The 16,282-nt window shown below is 43.9% G+C and overlaps 1 protein-coding gene across 1 annotated transcript in view; it reads left to right on the top strand.

Annotated features, from left to right (window-relative positions):
* The first annotated feature begins 600 nt into the window (after window positions 1-600).
* Window positions 601-16,282, top strand: part of SHISA6 (shisa family member 6) — a 54,751-nt gene continuing 39,069 nt past the window's right edge. The window contains exon 1 of the mRNA XM_054046717.1: window positions 601-658. The gene's annotated coding sequence lies outside the window, so the exon portion shown is untranslated. The remainder of the gene's footprint in view (window positions 659-16,282) is intronic.

Genomic DNA, 16,282 nt, shown 5'->3' on the forward strand with positions numbered 1-16,282 from the left:
TGAATGCAAAGAAGCCTGTGGTCATTCTCATCTCTTGTAGGAGGGAGCTCTGTTGTCTAGGTCCAGCTCCTATGAAAACTCTGCCTCCAGCACATATGAGTCTTGCTGGTTGCTATCTTCATTGTTCCCAGGGAATGTAGCTATTGACAGAGGGAACATGTTTTTCAGATAGCCAGGAACAATTCCAGATGAGGTTCTGAATGTCAGGACACAGACCAGGAACTCTAGTCAGTGGGCATGGATCACTCTAGTGGCTTCAGAGGGAGTTACTGGAACCCAGGATCTCTCAGGGTCCCACCCTGGATGTTGAAATCCATGTCATGGTTTATTCCTACTTAGAAGTGCTTTTTACCTTGCAGACGTTCCATTCTGCAGGCTCAACAGAATGGAGGCAGTTTTCCATTATCATGTTCCTCTAGCATCTGGAATGTTAAGTGAATAACATGAAAGACTCTTCTGCTTTCTTAAGCATTTTCTTCTCTTTTCTTTAATCATGCCGAGATTTCCTGTGAATAATGTGAACTGTAATTATCGTCTGCAGATCAGTGGATTCGCTGAGCTGTTTCTTAAAAGGATTTTTTTCTGTGAATTTCAGATGACCAAGAACAAAATTATAACCACCTGATACTAAACAGTGCAACCCAGACACCTACAAATGGTAAGAGAAAATGGCACATATTGTAACTTTCCTCTGACAGCCAGTAACACTTACTGGCATTAAAATTATGTTTAATGTGAATAGAATAGTTCATATGTCAATGAATGATTTATTCTATTTGCATTAAATGTAGGACCATATTTCTAATAATGGATGCGTTTAAATATGGCCCAATCTCATAGCTTCAATTAAATACCAGCTTTGTGTTTCCTCCTGTCTGGAGGCTCTGTACTCATTTCCATGTCCACCATGTGCTGTCGCAGATCCTGCTGCCTGGGACAGCACCAGAGAGGAGCCCCTCCCAAACCTTCACCAGCAGGCAGATGGCACCACTTCACAATTGCTAAGATAGACTAGCAATGCATATTAAACACAGGGACACCAGCGCCTGAACCAGCAGGCTGTTGGTATCACATGGGGGGGGAGGGGCGAGATTGAGTTCAGAGTGCTCCCAAACTGACCAGACCCTCAGGGCCCAGGGATGTGCAGAGATCTGCCCTTCTGTCACTGGCCAGTATCCCCTCTACTTTCTCTTTTCAGGCCCACAGGCTGGGAGCACTTCCAAGGCAGCACGCTCAGCCCCTAGAGTAGGGATGGCCTCACCTCGCTCTGCAGTGACCCAGCCTGGCCAGCACTGGAAGTGGTATTGATGGGAGTTCATGGGCTGTTGGGGGGGGGAGGGTGTCACTGTGATGTGAGGTCACTGAGGGAGCAGGGAAGAAATGGAGAGAAAGTGAGGGGATCCAGAAGGACTCTCTTTTTCTCACCCTGCACAAGGACGAGAGCCTGTTTCCATGCTTTGATCTTTGCTACCCTTCCAGCCATGTGAAAACTGGGCACTTCACCAGCTGTAGGAATGAAAGGGCAACAAACAGCAGTGATCACTCACTTTGTTCCCCTGCTGAGTCATCTCCACAACCCTAGTACTGATCCCTCTGTATATGGTCTGGGCAGCTTATCACCCCATGGCTGTATAAAACGTACTGTCACCTCTCATATAGGCCTAGTGCTGCCCTTCCAGTGTATCTACGAAGCTTCCCTTGATTCAGTCTTCCATCAATCTGGACAGCCCTTCGAGGGCTGCCTTTGATAGCCTTTCCACAAGAACGCCCTCAGTGAGCCCTGGATTTCCTTTCTCTCTGCTGTTTGTGTCTTTGAGTACCTTTAGTAGCCCTTTCCTGTCCAACCACTGTGTCCTCTTGGCCAAGTAAACTGGTGGTTTCATCTCAGCTTCCTTCAGCAAACTGTCTCTGTGGCCAAAGTGCTTCTCTTGGGGAGGCCTCAACCTCTACTCAGACTTCCTCTTTGAGTCAGAGCTTCCACGTGACTCCACTGTTCATAACCTGCATCATCCAAATGGTGCCCATGTCCATATATCCACCACTCTGCCTGTCCATGCCAGGTCTCACTTCCACCTCTGCTGAAAACGCCTTTTGTTTATTCATCTCCTCTCACCTGGTCTACTGCAGCTCCCTTCTCCCTCTGGCTTCCCAAGCCCCAGCTCCCCAGATTCCAGCATGTGAAGAATGCTGCTGCCTACATTCCCTCAATACAAAATATTCTAATCAAATCACACCCTGCCGGCGCCCAGTTCACTTCACCATCCAGTTCAGAATTATCCTCCCTGTTTCCACATGCCTCCTTGGACTTGTTCCACCTGCTTCCCCTGCTCACTTTGCTCTCTCCTTCGTCGTAATCTCCCCGCTGGGGTTGTGAGAAACATCTGCTGCCTGAACCATCCCTCTCATTACACCAGCTTTCCACCTCTGTGTAAATCCCATCTGAATACATATCAGTTCTCCTTTTCCTGTATCTCTGAATTTCTCTCTCTGCTGGTATGTAATATCTAGCTCTGTAGCTATGTTGTGGTTAAAATATTCTGGGATACATTTATTATGAAAGTTGTCTTGTGTTTGATCTGAAGCTTCCACATCTCCACATCTTAAGAGAGGATGGGAGAATAATTTGTCTGGGAAAAAAGTTACCTTGAACCTTTGTTTGGCCCACTCCTACTCCAGAGAGGTAGTAGCCACTTCATCATTCAGGTTACAGGTAATTTTTCATTATTAGTCTGAATTTTATCCTGTCCTCCAAAAATCGCAAAAGAAGTTATGTCTATTTCAAAATTGGTAGGTTAGGTCCAGCAGCAAGATGGACTACACATATTAAAGCTGAGGTAAACGGGACAAGGAGTTCCTGAATTAATGACACCCTAAAAACATAGGTGTTAACTAGAATTCAAAATCCTGACACATTTTTGTTTTGTTTTGTAGCAAAAAAGAGAAAGAAGAATAGGGATAAAGGAATAGGGAGAGCACTCAGCATGTCCCCCTCAGAGCAGTTCCAATCTGCTTCCAGAGCAGCACAGGCTTTATAAAGCCCTGGCCTGTATGAATGCCCCGCCCACTGGTTAAGGCTCAGCCACTTACCAGAGGCTTCTAGCTTTCAAACCATCCTTAGAAAAGTTAGATGCCTGCAATTCACCAGGGCCTGATGAAATGCATCCTAGAATACTCAAGGAGCTAATAGAGGAGGTATCTGAGCCTCTACCTATTATCTTTGGAAAATCATGGGAGACAGGAGAGATTCCAGAAGACTGGAAAAGGGCAAATATAGTGCCCATCTATAAAAAGGGAAATAAAAACAACCCAGGAAACTACAAACCAGTTAGTTTAACTTCTGTGCCAGGGAAGATAATGGAGCAAGTAATTAAGGAATTCATCTGCAAACACTTGGAAGGTGGTAAGGTGATAGGGAATAGCCAGCATGGATTTGTAAAGAACAAATCGTGTCAAACCAATCGGATAGCTTTCTTTGATAGGATAGTATCAGGGGGTAGCTGTGTTAGTCTGTATCTGTCAATTCCAGGAGAGGAAAAGCTGCTTCTGTAATGAGCCAGCCACTTCCAGTCCCTATTCAAGCCCAGATTAATGGTGTTAAATTTGCAAATGAATTTTAGTTCTGCTGTTTCTCTTTGAAGTCTGTTTCTGAAGTTTTTTTGTTCAATGATAGTGACTTTTAAATCTGTAATAGAATGACCAGGGAGATTGAAGTGTTCACTTACTGGCTTATGTATGTTACCATTCCTGATGTCCGATTTGTGTCCATTTATTCTTTTGCGGAGGGACTGTCCGGTTTGGCCAATGTACATGGCAGAGGGGCATTGCTGGCACATGATGGCATATATAACATTAGAGGATGTGCAGGTGAATGAGCCCTTGATGGTGTGGCTGATGTGGTTGGGTCCTCTGATGGTGTCGCCAGAGTAGATATGGGGACAGAGTAGGCAATGAGGTTTGCCACGGGGATTGGTTCCTTGGTTGGTGTTTCACACATACAGAATGGGAAGAGACTGTCTAGGAAGGAGTATGGCAGAAAGGGATCTAGGGGTTACAGTGGGCCACAAGCTAAAATGAGTCAACAGTGTGATGCTGTGGCAAAAAAAGCAAACATGATTCTGGGATGTATTAACAGGTGTGTTGTGAACAAGACATGAGAAGTCATTCTTCCGCTCTACTCTGCGCTGGTTAGGCCTCAACTGGAGTATTGTGTCGAGTTCTGGGCACCGCATTGCAAGAAAGATGTGGAGAAATTGGAGAGGGTCCAGAGAAGAGCAACAAGAATAATTAAAGGTCTAGAGAACATGACCTATGAAGGAAGGCTGAAAGAATTGGGTTTGTTTAGTTTGGAAAAGAGAAGACTGAGAGAGGACATGATAGCAGTTTTCAGGTATCTAAAAGGGTGTTATAAGGAGGAGGGAGAAAACTTGTTCACTTTAGCCTCTAAGAATAGAACAAGAAGCAATGGGCTTAAACTGCAGTAAGGGAGGTTTAGGGTGGACATTAGGAAAAAGTTCCTAACTGTCAGGGTGGTTAAACACTGGAATAAATTGCCTAGGGAGGTTGTGGAATCTCCATCTCTGGGGATATTTAAGAGTAGGTTAGATAAATGACTATCAGGGATGGTCTAGACAGTATTTGGTCCTGCCATGCGGGCAGGGGACTGGACTCGATGACCTCTTGAGGTCCCTTCCAGTCCTAGAATCTATGAAAATCCACTGCCCTTCAGAGTGCTCATGGCAAAGCTATGATTGAGCCCTAAATACTTTTGCGCTGTATTTCCATAATACTATGTAAAAAATAGAAAAGAAAATTGTGCTGCTCATTATAATCCCCATACATATCTGTAAATCACCTGGGAGAGAATGAGAGTAGGGGTAATTAGCTGAGAGAGAGAGCCATTTCTTGTTCCAGGAGTCCAACCTTATCCCCCAATTGTTTGGTTTTCTAAGGTGTGTGTGTGTGTGTGCACGCTTTTGTTGTTGATTTAAACAAACACAAATATTCCTGAAAGGCAGCGCACACTTAAATCTGCACTTGCTGCATCGATTCCAGTTTACCTACTTTTTCTGCCTGTGAATTGCGCATTAACTCCATCACCTTTAGCTACTTAGACAGCCAGGTTCTCTGTTGCATTTAATAATTTTAAGTAACAACATGTGCCAAGATAGTTAAACTCCTCTCTTGATCTGACAGATGCCTTCTTTTTCTGTGTAGTTGGGAGAGAGAAAGAGGATCAAAGCAGACATATTCATGATCTTGGGTTGCAGATTTTGAAGTACTTTTCTTCCCTTAGCTCTCTTATCTACTGGGTATCTTTGTGACACTCATCTATAGAGCAGGTTGAACTATTTAATTGCAAACAGTATGTTAATTTGATTTGTCCCTTTATTCTGCTCACAAATTGTCCACGAACACTTCGTGATCATGATGAATGTTTGTTATGGGTAATCCATCAACACATCATTTGAACCTTTTTCAGTGCGGGCTCCAATAAGTGTTCAATATTCAGAATCCACTCTTCAAGCTGTGTGTTTGGTCAGCTAAGCATACGATGTGGTCTTAGTGCCTGACTGGATGGGATAAAGTAAGCATGTCCACTGTGACTATGCAAATTGACATATGCCTATCTCACTTGTCCATGAACAAAAGCTCCCGCCAAGCGTGTATGAGACAAAATACCACCCAACACACATTTAAATAAAAGTGACTAAAAAGGCACCTGAGGAAGATCCGCGCAGAAAGTGACATGGATTCCAGGACTAGGTTTTGAATATTTTCCCGGGGAGTACAAGGTAACCAGGAGACAATTCTGGTTGGTGTAGCTCTCAGTCATTACAAATCTCAGAGGGGAAATCACTAGCTTTTAATATTTTCTAGGTTGGCCCCAAAACTCCTGATCCGTGTGAGTTCTTGAGTGCTGTCCCCATAACCTTTGTCTCATATATGCAGGCCTGTGGCTAGCCTGGCTCCAAAACAACGAGACGCTGTTTCCCCATCCAGGCAGGTGTGAGAGCTGTGATTTGATTGCACTGAGTTATTTTCTTTGAGGAAGGGATGTGTGACAGACCCAGACCAGTGGGGTACAGGAGTCTGTTAGAGGGCAAGTATACTGGTCACTGGATGAGTAGTTTTCTGTTCCCTGAGTGACCTGAGCAGGGGCTGCACTAGAGTAATCAGGAACCTGCTAGAACCAGTTAAGGCAGGCAGGCTAATTAGGACACCTGGAGCCAATTAAGAAGCTGCTAGAATCAATTAAGGCAGGCTAATTAGGGCACCTGGGTTTTAAAAAGGAGCTCACTTCAGTTTGTGGTGCGAGTGTGAGGAGCTGGGAGCAAGAGGTGCAAGGAGCTGAGAGTGAGAGGGTGTGCTGCTGGAGGACTGAGGAGCACAAGCGTTATCAGACACCAGGAGGAAGGTCCTGTGGTGAGAATAAGGAAGGTGGTTGGAGGAGGCCATGGGGAAGTAGCCCACGGAGTTGTGGCTGTCATGCAGCTGTTACAGGAGGCACTATAGACAGCTACAGTCCACTGGGCCCTGGGCTAGAACCCGGAGTAGAGGGTGGGCCCGGATTCCCCCCAAACCTCCCAACTGACCTGGACTGAGTTCTTCCAGAGGGGAAGGTCTCTGGGATGTTCCCCAACCCACATAGTGAATCTGAGGCAAGAAAATCCGCCAATAAGCGCAGGACCCACCAAGATAGGAGGAACTTTGTCACAGGTGACTATTAATGATGGGATTGTGGGTTATGTGTTCTGCCAGGTTGCCATTCCTTAATTACAGTTGCATTATTTGCGTTAATGGCTGCTGAAGCAGAGTTTAAAGGAAAGTGTCCCCGTTCTGTTCTGCCTGGCAGAGTGGGAAAGCGCACAGGAGGGTGAGACATATGTGAGGGTGTTGGGGAATGTTTTCAGGGACAACTCTGCGGAGGGGCACAGCTTCAAAGGAGTGGGGTTTTCCACCCCCTAATCTCTGTCAACTAGTCCCTCTGTTCTGACAGGGATGGGGTGGTGTTAGGAGCTGGTTTGGGAGCTAGATCAAGATACTTTCCTGCAGGGAGACGAACACAGGAGAAAAGTAGACCACTACCTGGCAAGCACTCTGTTCTAGGGAATGGCAATAGGGACCCACAGGTTTGTTACAGGCTTTGGACAAAGGTGTATATGGTGTGTAGACACCAAAGTCATAGTCACCTAAGAAATACCATAGAGTAGATTTGGGATACAATTTTCAGAAGTGCCTACGTGCTTTAGGAGATGAAGAGTCTTATGCCTCTCAGTGGCAGAGCCAGGTTTTGCCACCAGGGGGGAATGGGTCATGAGTGGGGGACTGTAGAGTGAAACTACCCTGCGCCCACCCCACAGCAGTGGCCCCTGTCCTGTGCAGCTCTGGAAGTGGTGCTGAGCCCCCATTTACCATGTTACAACATTCGGAGTGGGGAGCTGAGCCCACCCCTGTGGGACATGAGCTGCCACTCCTATGTGAGCATGGGGCAGGTTTTCCCTCCAATCGCATGTGAAAGGTGCCACACATACACATTAAGGCTGCTGGAGTGGCAGTTGATCGCCCTGCGCACACTGCACTACTGTCCACACTGCCACCAGAGCTGTGACTGCAGCCCTTGTATCTAGCTAGCTGGAAGAACAATAGCTGTGAATCTGCAGCAGCAAATCAAGTATGTAACCCAGGTCCTAGGGGAGCTTATACAGCCCATGCTGCTGCCAGGCTGACACAGCTTACTGCTGTTGTCTCTGGAGCATGCTAGATTGCAGCTAGTGCAGTCATGTCTACATGTGCTGTGATCACATCTCTGGTGACAGTGTAGACAGACTCTCATGAGTCCCAGTGAAAGTCAATGGGACTTAGGCTCCTATGTTACTAAGGCCAGATGTTTAAAGGTATTTAGGTGTCTAAATAGCTTTGGAAACCTGGTCCTCAGACACTTTTGGAAATTGTGCTCCAGATCTTGGTCCCACTGAAGACAATGGAAGTTTTGATATTGACCTCACTGGGACCAGAATTTAGCCCAACATGACTAAAAGAAGAACTTTAGGTCTAGATTTTGAGAAAGATCAATCTGAGCTTTGCCTATACAATTTGCATGTAAAATTACAGTGCAACTGAGTGGTCAAGTATAGGCTTTGCACGCACAATTCCACATTTTTCACATGCAACTCAGATTCATCTTTTGATAATGTAACTGTTAATGTTTAGTTACTAACTTTTTACACAAGATAAAACAGAATTATTGAAAATACAAGTGATTCTCTTACATAAATATTAAAAGAGAGGGTGACACATAACAGATAAGGGTATACAGTGGAGTTGAGGCAGCATAGTGTCCATTACACTAGATGCACATACTGGCTGGTTGGCTGTATTTCTGTGCAACCAATTATTTTAGTGCTGCTGACTTTAATTAAAAGTTTATTTATTGTATAATTATGTCAGGGCACCGGGGTCAGCATAATTATTATTTTAAATCTAAATACATAATTAATAAATGAAGTTAGTAGGAAAGTTAGTCATAATTTTTTTATCCACTCATTGCATTTGGCTAATTGTCCTCCTACTGGTTTAGTTGTTAATCTAATACGGGCAGTAACTTGATCCATTTCTCAGTTGTTTTATTCAGATCAACCGCTTTTCTCTAGACGCTTTTGGTTTTGCAGGGATGACGGTAAGATTCACTTAATGGCTGCAGCCACTAGAATTCTAAGCAGGTATCTGTCTTTGTTTAATTTCAGTAAATCAGGGCATTTTTCTAACGGCACAGTAATAGGACTTTGGGGGATATAGCCCTGAAATAACTCTTGCATCTATTTTCTAACATCAGGCCAGAAGCATTCAATTTGGGACAATCCCAGAAGATAAGAAAATGATTCCCAGTACCATGGCATCCACTCCAACAATTTGCAGTGGATTTTGTGTCTATTTCTTACAAAATCATAAGAATTAAGGATAGTTTAAATGAGCTTTACTCCCAGTAGAGCAGTGTGTAAGGAAATTAAAAGATAATCAGATTTCCAGTATAAGAAATGCCAGACAAATAGATATGTTCACTTTTTTCTGTACAACTGCCAAGCAATACTGACAATATGAAGCTGGGGGTGAGGAAGGGCCATGAACTGGCCAGTCTCTGCTTTGTCTTGTAGAATATAGTGCTAGCCCTTTGTGAAGAGCAGACCAGTGGAAAATCATGATTCAATACTTTTGTGATGCTCTGGGGTTCAACCCTGACCAGTAGGGAGTTCTGTCCCAATCTGCCCTGTAACCCTGGGTACTTCTGTGCTGTGCAGGTTTGGCACAGAGCCCAGATAATCAACACCCTGTTCACAGTACAATGACATCACCCTGGCTTCCACCATCCTGGTCCCGCCTTGCAGGGTGGCACCTAAAGCCCTTCAGTCCCAAGTCCACCCAAAACCATCTCCCCTGTGGTGTCCAGTCCCTTGCACTGGTCCCTCATACAAATTACTAAGCCTACTGCCTCTAAAGAGACAGCGCACACACCGGCCTGGTAGTTTAGCTGCAGATGCACATTTCAGCTTAATACACAGCACTCAGGTGGCTTTGTAAGATGCTAAGTCACAGGCAGGGAGAGTAGCTGCAATCTGCTCCAGCAGTCCCCAGCTGGCAGATGGTCCCCTAGAGGACTGTAGCCAGCTGACACAGTGTAGAGCAGCTCTCAAGTTAAAAACATAAGTACATAAGGACGGCCATACTGGGTCAGACCAAAGGTCAATCTAGCCCAGTATCCTGTCTACTGACAATGGCCAATGCCAGGTGCCCCAGAGGGAATGAACAGAACAGGTAATCAAGTGATCCATCCCCTGTCACCCATCCCTAGCACCTGCAAACAGAGGCTAGGGACACCACCCCTGCCCATCCTGGCTAATAGCCACTGATGGACCTATCCTCCATGAAATTATCTAGTTCTTTTTTGAACCCTGTTATACTCTTAGACTTCACAACATCCTCTGGCAAGGAGTTCCACAGGTTGACTGTGCGTTGTGTGAAAAAAATACTTCCTTTTGTTTTAAACCTGCTGACTATTATTTTCATTTGCAAAAAGAACAGGAGTACTTGTGGCACCTTAGAGACAAACAAATTTATTAGAGCATAAGCTTTCGTGGACTACAGCCCACTTCTGAAGTGGGCTGTAGCCCACGAAAGCTTATGCTCTAATAAATATGTTAGTCTCTAAGGTGCCACAAGTACTCCTGTTCTTTTTGCGGATACAGACTAACACGGCTGCTACTCTAATTTCATTTGGTGACCCCTAGTTCTTGTGTTATGAAAAGGAGTAAATAACACTTCCTTATTTACTTTCTCCACACCAGTCATGATTTTATAGGCCTCTATCATATCCCACCTTAATAGTCTCCTTTCCAAGCTGAAAAGTCCCAGTCTCATTAATCTCTCCTCATATGGAAGCCGTTCCATACTCCTAATCATTTGTGTTGCCCTTTCTGAACCTTTTCCAATATGTCTTTTTTGAGATGGGGTGACCACATCTGAACTCAGTATTCAAGATGTGGGTGTACTGTTTACCCCTTTTTCCAGATCCTTTATGAATATGTTGAATAGGACTGGTCCCAGTATAGACCCCCGGGAGACACCAATATTAACCTCTCTCCATTCTGAAAACTGACAATTTCCTATCCTTTGTTTCCTATCTTTTAACCAGTTACTAATCCATGAGAGGACCTTCCCCTCATCCCATGACAGCTTAGTTTGCTTAAGAGGCTTTGGTGAGAGATCTTGTCAATGGCTTTCTGAAAATCTAAGTACTCTATATAGCCACTGGATCCCCCTTGTCCACATGCTTGTTGACCCCTCAAAGAATTCTAGTAGATTGTTGAGGCATGATTTCCCTTTATGAAAACCATGTTGACTCTTCCCCAAAAATTGTATTAATCTAGGTGTCTGACAATTCTGTTCTTTACTATAATTTCAACCAGTTTGCACGGTACTGGAGTCAGGCTTACCGGACTGTAATTATCAGGATCATCTCTGAAGCCCTTTTTAAAAACTGGCATCACATTAGCTATCCTCCTCCACTCATTTGGTACAGAAGCTGATTTAAATGATAGTTACAAACTACAGTTAGTAGTTCTGCAATTTCACATTTCAGTTCCTTACAAACTCTTGGGTGAATACCATCTGGTCCTGGTGACTTATTACTGTTTAGTTTATCAATTTGTTCCCTAACCACCTCTAATGACACCTCAATCTGGGACATTTCCTCAGATCTGTCACCTAAAAGGAATGTCTCAGGTTTGGGAATCTCCCTCACATCCTCAGCCATGAAGACCAAAGAATTCATTTAGTTTCTCTGCAATGGCCTTATTATCCTTGAGTGCTTTTTTAGCATCTCGATCATCCAGTGGCACCACTGGTTGTTTAGCAGGTTTCCTGCTTCTGATGTACTTAAAAAATTCTTTGCTATTAGTTTGTGTCTTTGGCTAGCTCTTCTTCAAATTCTTTTTTTGGCCTTCCTAATTATATTTTTATACTTCATTTGTCAGAGTTTATGCTCCTTTCTATTTTCCTCACTAGGATTTAACTTCCACTTTTTAAAGGATACCTTTTTGCCTCTCACTGCTTCTTTTACTTTGCTGTTTAGTGGCATTTTTTTTGGTTCTCTTACTATGTTTGTTAATTTGGGGTATAGATTTAAGTTGAGCCTCTATTATGGTGTCTATTATGGTGTCTTTAAAAAGTTTCTATGCAGCTTGCAGGGATTTCACTTTTAGCACTGTACCTTTTAATTTCTGTTTATCTAACTTCCTCATTTTTGTTTAGTCCCCTCTTCTGAAAGAAATGCTACAGTGTTGGGCTGCTGTGGTGTTTTTCCTGCCACAGGGATGTTAAATTTCATTATATTATGATCACTATTACCAAGAGGTCCAGCTTCTTGGACCAGATCCTGTGCTCCACTTAGGACTAAAAGAATTGCTTCTCCTCTTGTGGGTTCCAGGACTAGCTGCTCCAAGAAGCAGCCATTAATGGTGCCAAGAAACTCTATCTCTGCATCCCTTTCTGAGGTGACATGTACCCAGTCAATATGGGGATAGTTGAAATCCCCCATTGAGTTTTTTATTTTTATAACCTCTCTAATCTCCCTGAGCATTTCACAGTCACTATCACCATCCTGGTCAGGTGATCAGTAAAATATTCCTACTGCTATATTCTTATTATTAGAGCACAGAATTACATAGAGATTCTATGGTACAGTTTGGTTCACTTAAGATTTTTACTTCATTTAATTCTATGGTTCCTTTCACATGTAGTGCCACTCCCCGACCAGCACAACCTGTTCTGTCCTTCAGATATATTTTGTAGCCTGGTATTACTGTGTCCCACTGATTATCCTCATTCCACCAAGTTTCTCTGCTGCCTTTTATATCAATATCCTCGTTTAATATACGGCACTCTAGTTCACCCACCTTATTATTTAGACTTCTAGCATTTGTATATAAGCACTTTAAAAACTTGTCACTTTTTAGCTGTCTGCCATTACATGATGTAATTGAATGGGACTTTTTTTTCCATTTGGCTGTTTCTAATCACATCCTACCCATATTTTATCATCTTCCATCCTCTCCTCCTTACTAGGACATAGAGAATCTCCATTAATAGATTCCCTCCCCTAAGGGATGTTTCTGTCCAAACCACGTGCTCGTCCACACCTGTCTGTTTTCCCCCAGCCCTTAGTTTAAAAAGGGCTCTGACCTTTTTAATTTTAAGTGCCAGCAAACTGCTTCCATTTTGGTTTAGGTGGAGCCCATCCTTCCTATCTAGGCTCCCCCTTTCCCAAAAGTTTCCCCAGTTCCTAATAAATCTACACCCTTCCTCCCTACACCATAGTCTCATCCATGCATTGAGACCCTTCAGTTCTGCATGTCTAACTATCCCTGCACGTGGAACTGGAAGCATTTCAGAGAATGCTACCATGGAGGTCCTGGACTTGAATCTCTTACCTACCAACCTAATTTTGGCCTCCAGGACCTCTCTATCCTTCCCAGGCAGGCAAGTCACCATGCACTTCTCCCGGTCATCACAAACCCAGCTACGTATGATTCTAATGATTATAATCTGTCTCTTCCTAATAATTGGAGTTCCCTCCCCCGGAGAGGTAACCTCAGTTTGAGAGGATACCACAACATAAACAAACTAGGGAAATGCAACCTAGATGGATCTACTATAAGGTGGGTGCAAAACTGGTTGGAAAATCATTCCCAGGGAGTAGTTATCAGTGGTTCATAACCATGCTGGAAGGGCATAATGAGTGGGGTCTTGCAGAGATCAGTTCTGGATCTGGTTCTGTTCAATATCTTCATCAATGATTTAGATAATGGCATACAGAGTACACTTATAAAGTTTGCAGATGATACCAAGTTGGTAGGGATTGCAAGTGCTTTGGCGAATAGGATTAAAATTCAAAATTATCTGGACAAACTGGAGAAATGGTCTGAAGTAAATAGGATGACATTCAATAAGGACAAATGCAAACCCCACTTAGGAAGGAACAATCAGTTGCACACATACAAAATGGGAAAGTACTGCAGAAAGGGATCTGGGGGTCAGTGGACCACAAGCTAAATATGAGTCAACAGTGTAACACTGTTGCAAAAAGAGCCAACATCATTCTGGGATGTATTAGAAGGAATGTTGTAAGCAAGACACAAAAGGTAATTCTTCCGCCCTACTCTGCACTGATTAGGAATATTGTGTCCAGTTCTGGGAACCACATTTCAGGAAAGATGTGGACAAATTGGAGAAAATCCAGAAAAGAGCAACAAAAATGATTAAAGGTCTAGAAAATATGACCTATAGGGGAAGATTGAAAACATTGGGTTTGTTTAGTCTAGAAAAGAGAAGACAGAGGAGACAGGATAACAGTTTTCAAGTACATAAAAGAATGTTACAAGGAGGAGGGAGAAGAATTGTTCTTCTTGACCTCTGAGGATAGGACAAGAAGCAATGGGCTTAAATTGCAGCAAGGAAGGTTTAGGTTGGACATTAGGAAAAACTTCCTAACTGTCAGGGTGGTGAAGCACAGGAATAACTTGCCTAGGGAATCTCCATCATTGGAGATTTTTTAGAGCAGGTTGGACAACCACCTGTCAGGGATGGTCTAGATAATACTTAGTCCTGCCATGAGTGCAGGGGACTGGACTAGATGACCTCTTGAGGTTCCTTCCAGCCCTATGATTCTATGGCATCATCTGGAAGGAGGTGTGACAGGATGCCCCCCCTTCTGGGGTGCCCCCTGATGTACTGGGGTACCACTGACCCCACCTTTTCCACCAACCTGGGCTCCCTCATAGTGTCCTGCTGAGCCAGGGCCTCAAGCCTCCTTTAGCACACACACAGGTAAGGACACACCCAGCTGCAGAAAGACAAAGACTCCGAAATCAGTACTGCCTGGGAGGGCTTTCAACCAATGAATTGCCCAGCACTCAAGTACACACCTCCTTTGGAGCATAAACCCAAAATTGTGTTGTCTTGCACTGCACAGAAAATTTAAAATTTGTCTCCTCCCTCAATGTGGAGGAAGATATGCACAGGGTTTTGCCCCCTCCCAGTTATGAATTTCAAAAACTGGTTTAGAGAAAACCAAAACAAAGATAGATTATAAGTGATTATAATGGATAGCAAACAGATCAAGGCAGATTACAGAGCAAAGAAAACAACCATGCAAACTAAGCTTAATACACCAAGGGAACTGGTTACAAGGAGTAATTTCTCACCCTAAATGTTGTTTTGCTCTTGCTTGCAGCTTAAAACTCCAGATATTCCGTTCATGGGCCAGGCACCTTTTCCAGCCTGGGCTCAGTCCTCCCCCTTTTGTCTTTGTTTCTTAGATGTTTCCAGCAGTCATCCTGGGCGGGGATTCAGTGAAGAATTGAACCAAGATTAACTCACTTCCCTGCTTTAAATAGGATTTACATATGGTGGGAATCCTTTGTTTCCCAGCTTGATCCCCACCCCCTATTAGTGGAAAAATACTAGTAGTCCAAGATGGAATCCAGTACCAGGTGACATGAGCACATGACTCTGCAGTGTCAAAGCAGCCAGGAGTCAAAGATTGTTTGCAGCATACCAGGAAGTTTCTTAGGAAGGTGGGAGATTTGCATTTTCAAATTCCTATTTCTCTCCCTAATGGCCCATTCAGGCTGATTGCATTCTGTCTGGTGGGCATTCCCCAGGTGTAAGCCCACTTGTAATAGTTACATAGTCAATATTCCTAACTTCAGATATAGAAATGATACATGCATACAAATAGGATAATCATATTCAGTAAATCATAACCTTTCCAATGATACCTCATAGGACCCATCTGGCATAAAGCACATCTTAGTTATGCCATATTCATATCATAACAGTATCTCTATGAAGAATATGGGGCATAGTGTCACAGGAGGGTCCCAGGTTGCTATAGTCTATGCCCATGGCTGTGCGAAATACTAGGGGGCTGTCACCAATTCCCTGACAGCATACCTCCTCTGCTGCCCCTAGCATAAACTGGATGCAGCAGACAATTGAGCATGTATCTTAAGAGGAATATAGGCAGGGCCGGCTTTAGGCCGATTCCCCAGAATCGGGCCCCGTGCCTTAGGTGCCTTTTAAATTTTTTTTACTCACCCGGTGGGGTGTCCGCTCCGGGTCTTCGGCAGCATTTGGGTGGCAGGGGGGTCCTTAAGTGCCACGGAAGACCCAGAGTGGACCCCCCGCCAGCGAAATGCCGGCGAAGACCCAGAGTAGACCCCCTGCCACCGAAGTGCCGCCAAAGACCCGGACCGCTGCCGGGTATTCAAATTGGGCCCTGCAGTTCATAAAGCCGGTCCTGAATACAGGCCCTTTAATTGTTATTTCTCTGAGAATCTGTATTAACAACAAGTAGAGCAGGCAGCCACAATGACTTTTGTGACTCTAGTTCAATATATAATTGTTTATTTTTCTTTCTTATGCTTTACTTTGAAAGCACTACGGGTTAGCTTTGTAACAGGGTCCCTTGCCTGGCAGTGTCCATGGAAACTGCTCTAGCTCAAAATACAGATGTCAAGTGACCATCCAGTGTAGTAGTACCTCTAATACTGGCATCTAATACTCCTGAAAGTAAGTAGTAATTTGAACTCTGCTTTTAACAGGAGAACATCCCCTTTGAACCATATACAAGGGGAAGCAATTTTTCTAAAGTGAATTCTAAATCTTAAAGTGAAGGTAATGCTGATGAAGAATGCCAGATTAAAAGCTCCAGAGACTGAATCACAGC

Source organism: Malaclemys terrapin, chromosome 13, assembly GCF_027887155.1.
Source record: "Malaclemys terrapin pileata isolate rMalTer1 chromosome 13, rMalTer1.hap1, whole genome shotgun sequence".
Classification (NCBI taxonomy): domain Eukaryota; kingdom Metazoa; phylum Chordata; order Testudines; family Emydidae; genus Malaclemys; species Malaclemys terrapin.